We start from the raw sequence: 19,154 nt of genomic DNA on the forward strand, positions 1-19,154 counted from the left end.
AGGAGGAAACACAGCCCTGATGTATGTAATGAAACAAAAGTAGAGGGGCCAGGGTTACTGTGGGCCAAGCTTCTTCCCAGCATGGGCTCCCGAGGAGGTTCCATTTCAGGTGAGCCCACCTGGCCCTGTGCTGGTTGCAGGATGAGCCACCTTGGGGAGAGTGCTGGACATTCCTAGACTGTTCCTCTTTGGTGGTTGAAGAGGGGTTTTGGATGATGTTTAACAGAGTCCAAAGTGTGGTCCTTGGGATTTTGGTAACCTGGAATTCTGTTTATGGTTCCCTTCCCTGTTCCAGGGGTCTAGAGATGGTGAGCTTTATTGGTCCATTGACTGGCCTTGACAGTGAGGGGAAAACAGGGACAAGGTATAACTAGAGAGGGTCTGATGAGGGCCTTCAGGTTTATTTTCTTGTACATGTTGATAATATTTGCCCTTACCTTATAAGATTGCTGAATATGTTTAAAAAGGCAATGCCCATGAGTGCTCTGTGCAATGCCTGATGCCAGAAAGTGCAAGGACTGCAGTTGCACATGGTACTTGTCCTGTGAAGGCAGCTGGTGGCTCCTAGAGATGTTTCTCCATCACGCTTCGGGGGGCCTGGGTGAACTCTGTCACTTCCATGCTCTCAAAGCATTTGTGGGCTGAGAACTGGACAGGACAGTAGGACTGCATTTCAGTCCTGACTCTAAATGGCTGTGTGACCAAGGAAAGCTTCTTCCCCTCTCTGGGCCTCTACTTTCTTTCCTGGACCATGAAGGCCTTGAACTACTAGAAGATCTTTGAGGTCCTTTGGCCCACAGAAGCCGGGGATCTGGGCCATGGGCAGGGTGTCACTTTTTGTTGCTCTTGACTCTTTCTCCAGGGAAGGGCATCCCCATCCACTCCACCCTTTGCTGAGAGGTCTGCTCGTTCCCTAGGCAGGCCCCACAAGATGGCGTGCTGGAGACAGGTCTGGAACTAGGTGTTCTGAGGTCAAGACTGTCAGTTCCCCTGGCATGACGGTGGGACCTGAGACTGGTGCCTCCCTGCTGAATGCCCTGAAGACACCCTCAGGGAAGGGGTGCTGCTTGGATTCCCTTCAGGGTTATTGCCCCACCTGCCCTGGACAGCCCAACCCATGTCCTCAAGTCATGGGGAGAGTTCAGGAAGTCCTGCTATGACACATGGCCTGAGGGCAGTAAAACTCAAACCCTCTTGGCGGGCAGGTGATCCTCACGGAGTCAGCCAGGCCTGACTCAGAGCCTCAGCCTGCCAGCCCCTGAACCAGCTGTCCCCTGGGCCACCACACAGAAATCACACAGTGGGGGATGGCATCAGGCTGCAGGAAAGCATGTCCCTGGCCCTAGGGCCAAGGAGAGGAATGCAATATCAGCCTGGCACTGACTGGCCTAAAAGAACAGCTGACTCTCTGCAGGGAAAGCTGAGATGAAGTCCCAAGTTCAAGACTGGCTGGTAGCCTCAGGACAGGGATTGCTGATGATCTGAACCACTGCCAAGGAGAGAGCTGGATGGACCCTCTGAGGCCAAGCCTCTAATCCGACCCTCCACCTGACTGTGTGTTGACCTTCACTTGGTTCCTGCCCTTCTTCAGGACCCGGCTTCCCCAGGTGGGGTGAATATGAAGGTATTAAGAGAGCAAATTTTGTGGTGTCTTCACTTAAAATTTGGGGACGCTGTTCTTTCAGCCTCTAATGGAAAGGTGACTACGAAGGGTAAGTGTATGCTGTGTAATTATCTGCTGCAGTGGACATTCTCCCTCTTCACCACAGACTTACCTTTCCTCACCATGTCCTATGTCTCATCTTCGAGAAGGAAAACTCCCTTCATTCTGGATTATGGGGACTGACACGCTGGACATTTCAGTGTACAGTTGAAGAGACTTGGACTGACCAAGAAAGTCTTCTTTGTAGTTCCAGTTCTACCGGTGGGTCTTGAGCCGTTCTCAGTCCCTTCTGGCCCCAGTTTCCTTCTTTATAGTGTGAGGTGTTTCTTTCCAGTTTTGTCTCAGGGTCTCTAATTTCCATTTGGAAATTTAACCTTGTATTTCCCCCTTTGTCTCACAAATGGATTAAATGGGAATGTCTGGGAAATGAAACATTTTGGCTGGAAAACAGCTCAGGACAATGAAACCTCTAACCTCTAGTGTGGAGGCCAGTTAGAAAACCGTTGTCCCCACTCTGCGAAAAAGGTAGGATGCTTAGTGTTCATATTGCACCCATGGTGGAGGATTTTCACGAGTGGTCTCTCTCTAGCATACACACACACACCGGTGGGGAGATGCTGGGTAAACATGGGCTTTAGGAGGATGTTTGTCCCTGAACGAATGTCAGGCAGAAAAGTGCCCTTGGCATCAGGCCCTGCTGGGATGATCTTCCTGGAGGAGCCATAATTTATTTTTCCACGGACCTCGAGATTGTTTAAGGGGATTCCAGAAGCTTCATGTGGGCAGTGACTACCTGGTATTCTGGGGCTGCTGGCCAGTAAGGCGAGCTCTCTGTGTCGGCTGCCACCACCTGCTGAGTGGGAGCTGGCGGCAGCCGCCTGGGCCCTCACGGCATCCCAGGTCATGTGAGAGACTTACCAGGAAGCCAGGGCTCATCCCTCAAGCATTCGGCCGGGCATCTTTGCCATGGAGCTGTCAGCATGACTGTGTCAAATGGGTTCATCTGCATGTGCCAGGGCAGGGCCACATGCCAGGTGGCCCTCCTGGCCGTCCTGTCACCCTGCTCTGTGGCTGACAGATACCCACAGCCATCTCTCTCATCCGTGCTGCCAGTGGACTGGATGCTTGTCTGAGCAGCTGGGCCCATAGCTCGTGGACAGAGGGGACCCTACATGTCGGCCACTTATGAGCTCAGCCCTGCACAGTGAGCAGGAGAGCGGGAGGAAGCAAAATTGCGTGGGGCGAGTCATAACAGATTTGAGCAATTCGAATTAAACTAGTTTGCCTAGACTCGATCAAAGGTTCCTCGGCACCCTATCACAAACCTGTGATGATTTGTGAAGAATGTTCACCAGCGAAATGGGGAAAATAGAGCCAAAAGAATGAATTTTTAAAACTCATGTGGCTTGAGGAATTTTTCTTCATTTTAAACGATATCCTTGCTACCTTTCAATGTTAAAATGTTTTTCTCCTTATGAAGTGTTAGCGATATTAGATGGTAGTTGGTTTTTATTTATTTTATTTTATTTTATTATTTATTTATTTTTAAATGACTTTTTAAATATTTATTTTTATTTGTTTGAAAGAGAGAGAGAGAGAGAGAGCAAGCAGGGGGAGTAGCAGAGGGAGAGGGAGAAGCAGGCTCCTCACTGAGCAAGAAGCCTGCCCAATGAAGGACTTGATCCCAGGATCCCAGGACTCCGGGATCATGACCTGAGCTGAATGCAGGCGCTTAACTGAATGAGCCACCCAGGTGCCCAATAGTTGGTTTTTGAAAACATACTCACCTGAAAACCTATGTCAATCCTCTGTCATTAAGAAAATTATTTTTTACTGATGGATGAATTCCGAAAGCCTAGGAACCAGTGTACTCTCAGAGGACTCATGAATAGAGGGCAATGGAAGAAAGGGCAGGAAGTGGCAGGCCTTGGTCTATAGGCAGCAGATGACTATGTCTGTTTTGCTCACTGGGATAAGCTCAGCGTGGAGCACATGGGTCAGTAAAGTTGTTTTCTGTAAAGGGCCCGGTACTAAATATTTGAGACTTTTGGGGCCATCCTGCCTCTGTCACAGCTACTTGACTCTGCCCTCATAGCTTGAAAGCTTCCATAGACGATATGTAAATGAGAGTGAGGCTGTGCTCCAATAAAACTTTATTCACAAAAACAGGTGGCAGCCCTGATTTGGCCCAGGGGTCATAGTTGGCTGACCCTATCTAGCACAACGTCTAGCATCTAGCAAGTATTCAAAAAGCGTTTCCAGTGGGCAACGAGGAAACATTGCGGGGGTCTGAGGTAGGATTTCAGAAAGATCACTGTGGTCGGCTGTGTAGGATGGGAAAGGGGGAGCACAAGGTGGAGCCCAGGCCTGGAGTGCAGGGGGCGGGGGCTCAGCCTGGAGCAGGGCAGGAGAGAAGGAGCGAAGACGTGGGAATGGCTGAGCCCATGTGAGGAGGATATGTTTAAAGAGGGAAGGAAAAGCCACAGATAGCTGGAATTAAAGTCCCCATTCCTTCGACTCTGCTTCTCATGCCGCAAACCACGCCTCTAGAACTCAGAGCCTTATTTGATCTTAAAAAGCTTGGCTCTTCCAAACCACATTCTTGGCTTCCAGGACTGTTTTTGCTATGACTTTCCAAAGCCCACTCCAAAAGCCAAGAATCTGATTCTTTGCTTTCTCTTTACATTTCAGCTATGCCAGCTTTCCTTGGAGGCAATAAGTCCTGAATGTCTTAGCCTCTTGATTTTGCTTTAATGGGAGAAGGGAGTGCATTTAAAAAAAGAAAACTGAGAGTGAAGATGTGCTTGTTAACTTATCAAAGTATTTTCCTGCCATATTTGGTACTAATAAGAGGCAGGAAAGTCTGGGGAGGGTGCTGCCCTTGGTGAAGGCACAATGAGTCGGTCTTGGACATCTGTGGGGATGGGGGAACATTCAGTTGGGATGTCTGGGGGCACTCAAAATTGCTCCCAGGCTCACCCGGAGAGCGAGTTTGGCTGGAGAGTCCTGGAGGGAGCTGTGAGTAGAGGACTTCTCTAACACTGGGAAGAGCCAGAAAATTTGAACTGTAACCTTCAAAACATGCCATCATTTATCCCCTCCAGCCCTGGGCAACCATCAGTCTTTCTGTCTCTGTAGATTTGCCTGTTTTGGGCCTTTCATATAAATGGAATCATATCATATGTGGTTTTTTTGTGTCTGACTTCTTTCATTTAGCACGTGTTTCCATGGTTCATCCATGTTGTAACATTTATCAGCACTTCATTCCTTTTTCTTGCCAATGCTAAATAATATTGTATAGGTAGATATACTACATTTTATTTATCCATTCATCAGTTGATGGACATTTGGGTTGTTTCCACTTTTTGGCTATTATGAGTAATGCTGCTATTGGTATACAGGTTTTTATATGGAGGCATATTTTCAATTTTCTTGGGTATATACCTGGGAGTGGGATTGCGGAAGGATGACTTCTCTGATCTTACATCCTGTACCACCCCTTCACACCCCCTATGCTCTGACCACAGTGGGGCTCTACTCTCCCACCCCCAACCCATACTTCAGTCCCCTGATGCTCTGCCCACACTGCCTGTCTTCCCTGAGAAGTTCTTCCCTTCTATCATTTGGGGTCCAAATCCTATGTGTTATTAAAGGCCCAGGCCACCTATCACTTCCTCCACAAAACCTTCCTCCAATGCCTCTTATAGAGAGTCATGCAACCTCACATGTTGATTATTAACATTAGGCCTTTTGACTTTGGATTAGTCATTTTGTGCCTAGGTCTTATTACTTTCCTAGAGTGTATACCTCCTAGCTTCACATAGACTCTGGTTTTAGATTTACTTTAAAAGATTTTATTTATTTATTTGTCAGAGAGAGAGAGAAGGAGAGAGACACAGAGAGCACAAGCAGGGGGAATGGCAGGCAGAGGGAGAGGCAGGCTCCCCGCTGAGCAGGGAGCCCGATACGGGACTCCATACCGGGACCCGGAGATCATGACCTGAGCCAAATGCAGACATTTAACCGACTGAGCCGCCCAGGCGTCCCTAAATTTATTTTAATATTCCAAGTGCTTTGCACACAGCAGACTCTACATAAATGTTTGAACAGTGAGCATTCAGTGTGTTCTGTTATTTAATGATTCTAAGATGTTACCTCTATACCCTGTGTGGCTATCAGGATGGTGGAAGCCCTTCCCATCTTCTCAGGATGAAGACACATTCTCCAAGCAGCACCTGGTGAATAAGGCTGAGTGGCCCTCTGTTCCTCGTCCCATTCCCCTTGTCTCCAGTCTGACATGGACATCTCAGCCTCTTCCTCACATTTCCAGCTGAAATCTAATGAGTTACTCTGAAAAACAGGGTTATGCATTTTGGATTCTGACTTCTTTGAGCATTGCTCAAATTTCATGACTTTGAAATTTATAAACATAGACATCTGTCTTCCCAGATGACCTACCAAATCATATTCCTCTAGAAAGCAGAGCTAAATTAGATGTTTAAGGGATCAGAAAGTGAAATGGACTAGATGATTTCCTGACCTGCACAAGGTGGGGTGAGGGCCCGACAAATGGTCATCTGGTCTTGGAGGGAACATTTCCAGTAACAAGTGCATACCTTCCTCCCAAGGCCACCCGGAGGGTAAGGAAGTTTTTCTTTACATGGAAGTAAAATCTTCCATCCTGCAGCTCTCAACTGTTGTTGGTCCAGCCCCCTGGGGCCCCTCAGACCACCTCCACTCCTTCTGTTCCAGCTCAGCCCTTCAAGTTTTAAAATAGGACTGTGGCTTCTGTGTTTGTTCTTACCCAGATAGAATAGCTCCAGTGCCTTCAGGAAGCATTCAGTACTAAAACAGCAGAAATAATAAATCGTAAACAATCAATTAATAATAATGGATACTTTCAAGTAAGAAAAACACTAGTAATATTGCAATAAAAAGTGACAATATTACAATCATGATCTTTACTCTCTGATGACTGAGCATTTAGCATATACTAGGCATTGTGCCCATGAGATTAACTCTCTCTACCTGGCAACAGCCATATGAGGTAAGGGCTACTATGATTCCCACCTGACAGATAAGGAAAGGGAGACTCAGAAAGACTAAGTGTCCTGATAAAATCCCATAGCTACAGATGGACGTGGGCTTCGAACCCAAGCACGTCTTCTTGAGTACAAGGTCTAACTTCCATGGGCACAGCCTTCCTAGTGGGTCCTGGCAGGCAATAGTGACCTTTTCTAGAGAGCTGGCTGCTGGCCTTGTTCTGTGGTTCAGAGGAAAAGCCTGGGACAGAGCGTCAGGAGATAAGGGTTTCAGTGTGGTGTGAATCTGCATGAAGTCCCCTCCTTGCCTGAATGTCAGGAATGGCGTCGGCAAAACAAGGAAATTAAACTTGATACTCTGTCTGGTTGCTATTGGCTTGTGATTTGAACTTTCCAACCTTCCCTGAATGCACTAACCTCTCACACTCCTGGACCTTTGAACCTCCGGTGTCCTTGCCTGGAAGTTTCTTTCATCTTCTACTGCTTGACTAATAATAACACATCTTCTGGTTGTTGAGAGCTGGTTTGAATACGGCTTCCTCTGCGTGGTCTTTCCGGAACCCCAGCGAAGGTCAGCCCCGCTCCTCCCTGTTCCTCCGTGCTCCCTAGACCCTTGCATAAGTCTCTGCTCTAGAACCTGTGATTGTCTCCCCAGATGGACGGTGAACTTCTCAAGGACAACGACTTGTTTGTTCGCGGTGACCTCCGCACTGAGCACACATACGCGGTCTTTGACGGACTCCGGGATGGCCCCTGGGGTCCTGGTGCCATTTCACTGGCACATCTGCTAGGTGGCGCTGCAGCCCACGGGAACGTGACCCGCGGTCTCCGGCAAAACTGCAGGTCCGGCGGGAGAAGGCAGTAGCCTCAGGCCAAACTGGGAGATCTCCTGGCCAGAAGCCCGGGAGAAGTACAAGTTTCCATGCCCCGCCCTCCCCCCCGCCTGCCGCCCCATCTGCTGAGTTTTGAATGCTACTAGGATTGAACCCTCTGTAGTTCCCATTCTTTGAGGGCTAGGAAGCCAGAGGACGCTCCCTTCCTCCCTCTGCTGCCTCATAGCAAGGGAATTTAGACCATTCCTTTCCTCTGTCTTTGGACTGTTCCAGGTTTATTATCCAACGTATGTATGTATGATCTGCTCCTTTTTGCTGCGAGCCCTCCTTACCTACTCCCCTGACAAAAGGAGAAAGATACAGTTCAGCACTCCCTGATAATATTTCTGGACCAAATGAAATCCTATGTCTGATCCTTTTCCTGTTTGTTCAAACACATTTTCTTTTAGTTTTCCTATTTTCCTAGATCTTCTTTCCACCCCTTCAGTGACTCAGCACCCCCTCAGCACACCCCGGGCAGAGGGGAGGTAGTGTGGTGCAGTGGTTAAAGGCTCGGGACCCAGCCTACGTGGGTCTGATTCTCGCCTTTGTTACCTCCCTGTCTGCCCTTGCACAGCTCACTTGACCTTTGGTGACTCAGATTCCTCATCTGTAAAACGGGGGTAATAATAGTACCTACCCAAAAGGGTTGTTGTGAGGATTAAATGAGTCCTTAGTGCTTTATTTTAAAAGGGACTGATAGACACTAAATGCTTATAGAGAACTTACAACTGGAATTTACTTGGTCAGTATCTTTGATGTTAGGTTGAGAGTCCCAGGAAGGCAGCGGTTTGGTTGGTCTTGTTCACTGCCCCAACGTTAGCCTCCAGAAGAGTGCTTGGCATATGAGAGAGGCTTAATTAAGAATTTTGGAAGAACCAGGGGCTCTTTTGTTTCTCCCTCATAATAAAAATGAACTAAAATGATGACATAATTGTTTGTCCATTTAAATTGGTTAGGATTTATTTATTTTTTATTTTTATTTTTTAAAAAAATGAATTGGTTAGGATTTAAAATCAATAATAGTGCTAGCAAGGGCATAAAACGGGTGCTTTTGTTTATTGCTGGTGGAGTGTAAAATGACAGAACCTTTCTGGAAGGCAACTTGACAATATGGAGAAGAGGCCTGAAAAAAGGTTGACTCAGTAATTCCACTGTCGTTTTTTAAAAGAATTGGAGTGTTTAGATATGCACAAAGTTTTAAGTGCAAGGGTGTTCATAACAGCAGTATTTATTCTATTAAAAAAAATTGCTAGCAATTGAACAGAAATACTGAAATCGTTAAATAAATGACACACCCATGAGTTGGGATATTGGGCAGCAAATGATCTCTTCTTCAGGAGAGTTACTGATGTGGGAAAACCCTCCTGATACCAGCTTAAATGATAAAAAGTCATCTACAAAACTGAGTATACAGAATGGGCACTTAACCTCTTTGGTCCCAATTCCCTTATCTGTAAAATTAAAACAATGATGGCCCCTATCTCTTAGGATTGTTACAAGGCTTACAAAAGTACTTTTTTTTTTTTAAGTCCAAAATATTTTATTAGTCTGGGCATGGGAGTAAGGGATCAATAAATGTTAGCGACTGTTACAGAACCTACCAGAGGAACAAGACGGGAAGGAAACACAGCAGAGTGTTAATAGTAGTTAATCTCGGGTGGTGGGATTACAGGAGTTTTCATTTTCTACTTTATAAAATAAAATATATGTAAAGCCACTATTAAGTGCTGGACCATATTAGGTGCTCCATAAAAGGTAGCTGGCATTATTCTATTTTTCTCTGTTTTCTCTCTTTTTAATAATGAACATGTATTACTTTAAAGCTATTTAATATGGCCTCAACACCAGTTCTTCACATTTGTTAATTAAATAGTAAACCATGACTTTCACATACACTGTCCTCCAGGCTTTGTGACAGCCACTTTGGCTCTATGGCCAGGGGACCGACTGTGACCCTTTTCCCTTCAGCTGGGAGCCCAGTGCCACCAACTCAATCCTGCTTGCATCATCTGCTTTTTAAGACTCTCCCCAATACTCTTTCCCTGCGGCCTTCATTTCTGTGATAACACGTTCCTGCTGTGACTCAGTAGTTTTCTCTTGCCATTCCCTCCTCAAACTTTCCTTTTTCACAGCAAATTCCATGACTCTCCTAACTGCCTGCCCCCGATTTTATCCCACACCACACTCTCCTTTTCTAGCCAAAACAAATAATGATTTCTTCTCTCTCTTGTAAATGAAGTCAAGATTGCTGATATTAATCATTTCAATCTCTTTTAAGTCCAAATAAAAAGTATATGAGTAAGTTGGGATTACAAACCAGAGAGGAAAGGATGACTAATTTGATGAAAGATATTGAGAAATGTAACCAACTATTTTGGAAACAAAAAACGAGATTCCTATGGCATACCGCAACAACAAATAAATTCCAGATGCATTAAAGAGTCATGGCTAGGGAAACCTGAAGAAGATATTGGTGAATATCTTATCGCAGGGTGGGGAAAAACTTTCTAAAGTTTTATGATATGCACAGGCATATGTCTGTGTCTAAATAAACATAAAATCTTTTCTGACTCAACAAAGCCCAAAACAAAATGGTGAACACAAACATATTTGCAAGATTGGTGACAAAGATAGATATCCTTAAGATAGAGAAAGTCCTTATAAATCAGTGGAAAATATGACAAAGTCAACAGAAAAATGGGCAAAGATAAGAAAAGTTGAAAGATAAGTGACAGACCATGAAAAGAAGTCTGTAGTGTATAAAACAGAATATTAATAAAGTATTAATTATGTAAAGTGCTCCTCCAAATCAATATGAAAAAAGATAACTCAAAAGAGAAACCAGCAAAGACTGTGAACAGGCACACCACCAAGGCAGAAATAAAAATGACAAAGGTATAAAAAGATGCTCAATCTCACCAATGACCAGGGAAATGCAATTCTTAAAAAACAAAGTACCTTTCCCACCCAACAACCTGATGAAAATTAAAAGTTAGAAATCACCAAAGTTGTAGTTGGTACGAGGGAAGCACTCATTCTTATGTTCTCACCGCTGAGATTATATAAATCAGTAAGGCCTTTAGGAGGGCAATTTGGAGGTAAATTTTTAAAATATTCATCCTTGCTGCTATAGCAAGTTTAGCTTCAAAAGATATATCCTTGGGAATACTGTGCACAGAGATGTGTGCAAAAAGGTGCTAATTGCTTATTGTAGTAAAAAAGTGAAGGAAAAGGGATTCACATATTGCAGAGAACGCTAACGAAAGTGCCCACAAATGTATACGTGGGCATTGTCACTGTAGTTTTGGAAGGACTTGGAAATATCTCAGATGTTTAATAAGAGCAGATAATGTAAATAAATTATATGCATCCACTTAATGGAATACTACTCAGCTTACAAAATGAGCGAGGTCGATCTATATGTACAGATATGGAAAGATGTGCATAATAATTTAAAAAACCCTATAATGTCCATAACCATTACTTTAAGAAGCAGGTAGCAGGACTTTAGGTGACGTCTGATCCCCTTTATGTAAATGAGACTATGAACCCTGCAATCCTGTGTGCCTCCACTTGGGTGGGTGGAGGCCCTGCTGGTGGAGGCTGAGCTGGCATTGTTGGTAAAGCTGAGCAGCAGCCCCAGTTCCCATCATGCCCTGCTTTTCACAAGCCACTGTCAGGGCAGGGCTTTTGCCTGAGCCTTCTTCCTCTCACCATTCTGCTGGGTGGACTTAACTTTGACTTATTAAGTGGGTTTAAGGTAAGACATGACCCTATTATCAAATTCTGAAGGTTTCTTCCTAGGGAAAGAATGGAATGGCCACCATTTCTCCATGAGAAGGAGGAAAAACCTGTAAAAGCTCCCAGAAGACCAGGGTCTGTGTACCAAGAGGACTTTTCCAACAATGATAGTGGATCATAAGTGGGTTAGGTGGGAGGACCCTCTGTATCAGAAGGAAGGAGAGAGACCAGCTGAGCATGAGTCTGTGAGATCTATTTGGACGGCCTTTTCTCTCAAGGTCTTCTGCCTTGTGTGAAGAGGAAATCTGCTTTTTTTGTGGTATCCTGGGTTCGTTGGAGTCAGGCCTATCTTCCTAAGGAGAACATGTTAGAAACTCAAAGAGAATGTCCTGCTTTCTCTTGTGTCAGTTTCATGGTGTAGAATCCTCCTGTCACTTGAGAGGTTCAAATAGAGGCCACAGTGCTGTTGTTAGAGAAGCTGATAAGGGAACTCCCATTGGTGAGAGGCTTTCCTGCTCCATCCCACTAACGCATGGCACCTTAGAATTCTCTTAGATTATATGAATCTAAGACTTAGTGGTGAAGGGCTATATTCATTTTCATTATCCACTTGTCCCTGTGGCCTTTTTCTCTGTGAGTTGCCTCAAGGTTTCAGCAAATGTGAATAGAGAAGGAATTTGTAAATGAATGGGTTGTGGAGAAATGACTTGCAGTCCATGGTAATAGGTAAATGTGAGATCTTCAGCGGCTTTGTGATGCTTGACCTTGAAAGGGGAATAACTCTTCTGAGTGATGATCCTCATGGAGAGACCTTTCCCCTTTTTGAGTTGGAATGAGAATGGCTCTGAGTTTATATGAGCTTAAACTGCCAGTGAATGAGGGGTAAAAAAGCACTAGTCAGGGACTTTGTAAGGAGTCAGATGGTTGGGGTGGCCATGTGGGTGATGACTGAGGACCATAGCAGTCTGCTTCACTGTTAGCTCAGTGATTCTGCTTTGAGGAAAAATATGGCACATCATCACACAAATGTTGGGCTTATTTTCCATTTGGATTTCCTTCAGTTACTCAGAAGAGAAAGAATATTCTAGAAAACTATGCTAAAACACAGTTTTCTGGATTTTCTTTCTCTAAACTACTTAAATTCAATTTTCCTGAATAAATAATACTTTTCTTCAGGTGTCGTAATGTTTGTAGACACTGGTTACATTTTTAAACATGTTTCATAGTAATTGAATAATTTTGAGATGGGAAGAGAGCAAAAGACAATATATATGTAAAACAGTATTGTAAACTTATAATTTTATAAAATTGACCTGGTACTTCAAAAAAACAAAGCAAAAAACCCAGTTATTTACTTGTACAGCCTTGGTAGAAACTCTGTACTAAGAATTTTGAAACAGTGATGAAATAACCCTTCTTTCTGCTCTTTTGAGCCCATCTCCTCCTGCCTTCAAAGGAACTGTCGGTAACCTCCTTTTGTCTCCTTATATTCAATGATTCTGTCTCAACTGGATCATCCCCTTGATGTGTAGCCAGGATAAACCCTTTCCTATTTAAGAAAGCATCAAACGCTCCACATCCCACACCTGTACTGCCCATCTCTTTCCTCTCTTTTTACAGCTAAATGCCTCCACAGAGTTGTCTACACTTGCTGCCCCATTTCCTCACTTCCCACTTGGCCCTCAACCCTTCCACTCTAACTTCTGGCCCCATCGATTTACCAAAACCATCCTTAATAAAGTCACCAAGCATCTCCACTGCATTGCATCCAGTGGACATTTTCAGTCCTTACTTGACTCCTCAGAGCACTTGACATACTGACAACTTCACATTTCCTGAAAGCCTCCTGTGATTTCTGAAGTGGCACTCTCCTGGTTCTTCCCTCACCTCTCAGACTAGTGAGCTATTCTTCAACTCCCCACATTTTCAATGTTGGTAGCCCTCAACTACCCATTTGAGGCCCTTTGCCTCCTTTTCATTTCATACTGTCTTCCTCAGTGACCACATTTATCAATCTTCAGAAAAGCAACTCTGACTTATTCATCCCCAGTCTGAATGTCTGCTTTGAGCTCTGGATCTGAATATACAACTGGCCACTTGCCTTGGCTTGGATGTCTTAATGGTTCCTCAAAGTCGTGTGTCCAAGACTGAACTTATGATCTTCCTCTACCCACTCCTAATCTGTTCCTATCTAAGTGAATGCACCACTAATCCATGTGTTCTCACATGTCAGAAAACGAGGCTTCATCCTTGATATCTCCCTCTTGTCATTTTTTTTTCTGTGACTATCTCTTAAAGTACCTGCTTCTTTCCATCTCTACTACATTAAAGATATAAAGTGAAAGGGGTTACTTTTTAAAGGGAGTGAGCTCACCATTGTTGGTGGTATGCAAGCAGAGACTGGTTGGTCACTTGGCCTGAATGATATGGTAGGGGCTAGATGCTAGGTGACTGTGAGTGTTCATTCATCTTCTCTCCCTAAAGTGTAGGGTGAGGGTTCAGTCCTCCATTCACTTGGACTACTCTTTCTCCTGCTTGTATAGCCATGACTCCATGAAGCCTATAGAGCTCTTAGAGGCCATGAGGCCAGCTTCTAACCAAAGTCCCTTTTAGGAGACGCCTGAGTTCCTTGGAGCTGCTAAGGTCCCCAGGCAGTATCCAGTTCAGATGGGAAAGTTGAGGTTTAGAGAGCAGGACAGGGACTTACTCCAGGTTAACAGTGAGCCAGTGGCAGAGCTGGGGCTAGGACCCAGCCATCTGCTTTCTAATGCTTTGTCTTCTCATTATCCCCTACTGGCCCTCATCAGTCCCCTCTGTCTCATTTAAAGCTGGTGAGTAATAATTTGCACCAGACCCTGTCAGATGATAAATTATACCTCTCAAGTAGGAAGGTTGCTTTAGGGCTGCTCTGGGCTAGGGTGTCAAAAGACAAGAGCTATTTGAGACACAAACAAGGAGACTGGAGACAATGTAGGGACAAAGTCCCAGTGGATGCTTTATTTGTTCACCATCATACCTGAGGACCTTAAGTTCAGATCCATAACTCTGTGGAGGATGTCTCCTGGGGTGGGGGAGGGCAATATTAGAATCTGTGGGTTGAAGAGCTTGCAGTTTGAAAAAGCATATTCAATATTGTCACATAGTTTTGTCTGGAAAACACAAAATAGCTAACAGAGACTTAGTGAAAACTCCAGGGAGTAAAGCTCGATGAAATCTTCATGGTTGATAGGGTCACACAAAAGATATGGTGTTCTAAATTAAAGTGCTCTAAATTAGCACTAAGGGTAGCCAAGATGATGGCCAAAAAATGTGAATATCTCAAAAACAACACAGAACAAGAAGGATAAATAAAACCATACAACATCCATGTCTTCAGCGTAACTAGAAAAAAGAGAATGCACACATTTCAAATTTACCCACATTTAGATTAAAGAAACACCAACTTGCAGCAAATTAACTTTCATGCTTTGCTCACTGGGATTCACAAAGAACAAGGACAGTAGGGGAAAATGCTATATGGAAGGGTGAAGAGGGTAGATACTGAGAGAGAGGCAGAGTCTACCCTAAGAGTCCTGGTGTGTCAGAAGATATGCTATAAGAAAGGAATGTAAAGTGTATGCTATTTAAGGGAGCAGTTTTTGAAATGGTATTGCTTTTAAGTGAAAAGAATGTGAAAGGTTAGGGAGAGATTTTTTTGGAAATTTGGTGGTGATGGTGAAAATAATTAAAGGAGAAATTTTAGAGTCTTGCAAATAAAAGAGAACCCCAAAACTGGAAGACACAAAATTTTTCCCCAACCTCAAAGAATAAAAGCCGTATTTAAAAATATTATGCATTGATACATGGGCACAAAAGGGAACCCTTGAATTAGGAATCTAAGAGAATTGGTTGAATTCAAGAAAGAAATGTAAACAAAAGACAAAATCATACCAGAAATCAAGATTAAGTGTCCTTTTACAAGGTACCTAAGAAAGAATGGAATAAAATGAAGTTTTAATTAGGGAAATTGAAGAAAGACAGAGAAATGATCAAGAGAATGAGGTGACAAGCACTGGGTATTACACACAACTAATGAATCGTTGAACACTACATCAAAAACTAATGATGTACTATATGTTGACTAATTGAATTTAAATTAAAAAAATAAGAATGCTTCTATCTTCATAAAAAAAGAGAATTAACCAAGATAAATTTGAGGTAACTGGGTAATGGGCATTAAGGAGGGCACTTGAAGTAATGAGCACTGGGTGTTGTATGCAACTGATGAATCACTAAATTCTATCTCTGAAACTAGTAATACAGTGTATGTTAAAAAAAAAAGTGAGATAAAATAAGAATCAAAAAGCGTTAAAGAAAAAGCAGGTGAAATGGTAGACAGGCAAAGTAGAAACAACATACATATAATTGGATAATAATTATATGTATAATCCTCACTGAAGAGGATAATTCCAGAAGACTTTACAGAGATAAAAGATCAGGACCTACATATTGAAAGGGCCTACTGGGTACCTGGGAAAATTTACTCATAAACATCAACTCTGTTACATATTCTAGTATAACTGTTAGGCTTTAGACATAGAAAAAGTCCTTAAGGCCACCAAGCCAAAAAGATCAAAAGATGTATAAGAATAAGAGAATCAGAACTGAGATTCTTTGTTATGCAGCATTAGATAACTAATACATATGGATTTTTACATATTGCAAAAGAGAAGTCCAGCTTCCTTATAGTACCAGTAGTTTAGAAATGGAGAACAAGTATGCCTTGAGAGTCTCTCAAATTGAGTAACATTAAAGTAAAATCATACTGATATAATTAAAAAGACAGTGGATTTTCCTGCAAACTGGATTTTCCTGCAACACATAATATTGGACCGGGAATGTACAAAAGTGAAATTGTGATATGAAGTAGCTTATTTAATCACAAAGAATGATATTAAATATATTCATCCAGTGGAGATACTCTCCTCAATCTTCTATTTGGAATACTGCCAAAAACTATTTGGAGATGAAATACTGGGATATTTTTTCCCTATTCAGTTCTATAGTTAATGGTCAAATAAGGTATTTGTTGAAGATATCAAACTTCAAGTTTTACAAAAAAGCCAATCATAACTCATTTTGTTTTTAGTTGTGATGAATCCACACAGGATGAGGATTGAGGATATCTATTTCCTTATGCGTGATATATGGTTAGAGATACATTTCAATCAAAAGTGCTACTTTTTAAAGCGTTGAAGATCGTCATTGAAGTTGATGATGTCCTTGAGGCTGTGCCAAAATTAGTTGAGGTCAATGAACTAAACTGGGGAAAAAAACACTTATAGAATGACACAGATGAAAAGAGACTGGTGGTGTAGGTGTGATGTGCTCCCCAGAGTGAGGATTTCCCAGATGTAATGTCCTAGGTCAGTGGTTCTCAGACTTTCTGTGTTCATGCCAAATGCTCAAATACTAGAATTTTTGGCACTATGCATAAAGCACTTCCCAAACATTTTGACCACTGGACTCACTTTCTAAAAAATATGATGTAAGATCCGTGCTACTTCAAACATACTTTGGGAAACCCTTTCCTGGATGACAATGAGCTTGTTCATATAGAGCTTGAAAGAAAAATACTGTGACCCAAGAATTAAACTCAGTCAGGATGTTCATGCATGAAGCAACTGAAAATGTTAAAAGGTCTCAGAAAGTACACCTTACACATACTTCCTCTGAAATAACTACTCAAAGATATTCTTTCCAGTGTATTTCTATTTGAAACAGTAATAAATACAATATTTGAAATAATTGTGGATACAAAAGTAAACATTTTCAGATAGAGAAAAATGCAACATTGTGCGGTCTTAAAATGACACAGAAAGTATTAAACTAAACACAAGAGCTGGAGGTAAATAATGAAGTTGGAAGTAGGGATCAGCAAATTAGGAACCAAAAACTAAGAGCTGATTACTTTAAAACAGACAAATCTGTTACACTTAATCCATTGAAAGGGAAAAACTATAAGCACAAATACACATACACACCATCAGACAAGTATATTTAGGATCATTCCATTGGCAGTTTCCACTTCTCTATAGACTTTTCTTCTTCCCCTATCTCCTCTTCTCTCACATCGCATCCTCCTCTTCTTTGAGGTGACCAGTGCAAATGACCCCATGTGTATCCTTCCATACATTTCTCTATGCTCATATAATCCTATACAATGATGTATACCCAAATACAGATTTTTTGTTGTTTAATTTTTATAAAACTGGATTCTTATTAAAAACCTTTCTCTACAAATTCTTTTTTTTTTTTTTCCACTTAATAATACATTGGGTCAACCCTTCAGGTCAATAGATACAGAAGTCATTCTTTTTTTTTTTTTCCTTTTCTTTAAACTTTAATGAAATGCTTAGCCAAGAGAAATAACTTGGCTGTGCTATGCTGGGGAGAAATCATTCATTCATTCTTTTTTTTTTTTTTAAGATTTTATTTATTTTTTGACAGAGAGAGACAAGCAAGAGAGGGAACACAAGCAGGGGGAGTGGGAGAGAGAGAAGCAGGCTTCCCGCCGAGCAGGGAGCCTGGTGTGGGGCTCGATCCCAGGACCCTGGGATAATGACCTGAGCTGAAGGTAGGCGCTTAATGACTGAGCCACCCAGGGGCCCCTCATTCATTCTTTTTAATGACTACTCATTTTCAGTTTTCTTCCTGCTACAAACACTGCTGCACAAAACATCCTTGGACGTATTTTATTACTGCTGGTCAAAGGGCATATGTGTTTTAAATTTGAATAGACATTGGCCCTTCATTGTTCTTATAGGGACACTGAGTCCTGGGGAGTGATAAGAACTAGCCTAGGGAACAGACTAGCCGAGCAATGGCTGGAAGTAGATAGTCTAGCTTCACATTGGGGCCTGACGTCTTACTAGGGTTTGTGACCTTGGGCACATCACTTAACCTCTCTACCCTTGATTTCCTCTACATAAAAATGGGGGAATGGGGCACCTGTGTGGCTCAGTCAGTTAAGCATCTGGCTCTTGATCTCAGCTCAGGTCTTGATCTCAGGGTCATGAGTTCAAGCCCTGCATTGGGCTTCACGCTGGGTGTGGAGACTACTTAAAAAATAAATAAATAAAATGGGGGAAAACAATAGTACCTACCTCAATGGACTACTATTATACAGGTCAAATGACAAGTTGTTAAGTGCCTGGCACTAAGTAAGTGCTCAATAAAAGACGTTATTATATCTAGACAATTTTCTTGCAGCCGGAGGCCTCCAACCCAAGGAAGCAGCTAGGGGGAGCTTTCTCCAGTCCCACGTGGTTTTCCCTCTCAGCCACCACTGCAATCTCACAGCTGGCTCTTGGTCACCTCTTGCCAACACTGTATCATTTTGCCTTGCATTTGGGTTAGCTGCTGGCTTGTCTGTCTTCTCATGAAGCTGGTATCCCTCTGAGGGTTACTGGGACTGGGTTTACTTCATCCCTCCCAGCACACAGCCTGGCACAGACTCGACTAGGCCTTTAGAAGAGCTTTAGGGGAATGGACGTCCTTGATTCCCAGAATTTCTGATTTGCAGGAACTAGTAGGTTGTCTCACCTGATTGCCCACCCAATTTCTGGAATTCCTCTTTGGATCATGAAGCAGATATTTTTCCAGTCTCTGCTTACATACCTCCAGTGGTGAGAGACTCACTATTGCTCAGAGTAGCACATGTTACTTTTTAAAACAGTTCCAGTTTTAGAATTTTCTAATTTTAGTCAATAGGATGAATTTTTCCACCATCTGCATCAAGTTTTGGTTGGAGACTGCAGAGACATGCAGAGAGAAGCTGGTAAATAAGAATTG

The 19,154-nt window shown here is 42.9% G+C and overlaps 1 long non-coding RNA gene across 10 annotated transcripts in view; it reads left to right on the forward strand.

The window, feature by feature from the left end:
* Positions 1-1,433: 1,433 nt before the first annotated feature.
* The window catches only part of LOC115937092 (uncharacterized), a 47,763-nt gene continuing 30,042 nt past the window's right edge, over positions 1,434-19,154 (forward strand). For 8 of the 10 annotated variants that reach the window (XR_014140083.1, XR_014140082.1, XR_014140077.1 and 5 more), the window contains exon 1: positions 1,434-1,712. This is a non-coding gene — a long non-coding RNA (uncharacterized LOC115937092). The remainder of the gene's footprint in view (positions 1,713-19,154) is intronic. The other 2 variants (XR_014140078.1, XR_014140086.1) reach the window with 2 other exon arrangements.

This window comes from Leptonychotes weddellii, chromosome 14 (genome assembly GCF_054177405.1).
Source record: "Leptonychotes weddellii isolate Sample4059 chromosome 14, ASM5417740v2, whole genome shotgun sequence".
Lineage (NCBI taxonomy): Eukaryota > Metazoa > Chordata > Mammalia > Carnivora > Phocidae > Leptonychotes > Leptonychotes weddellii.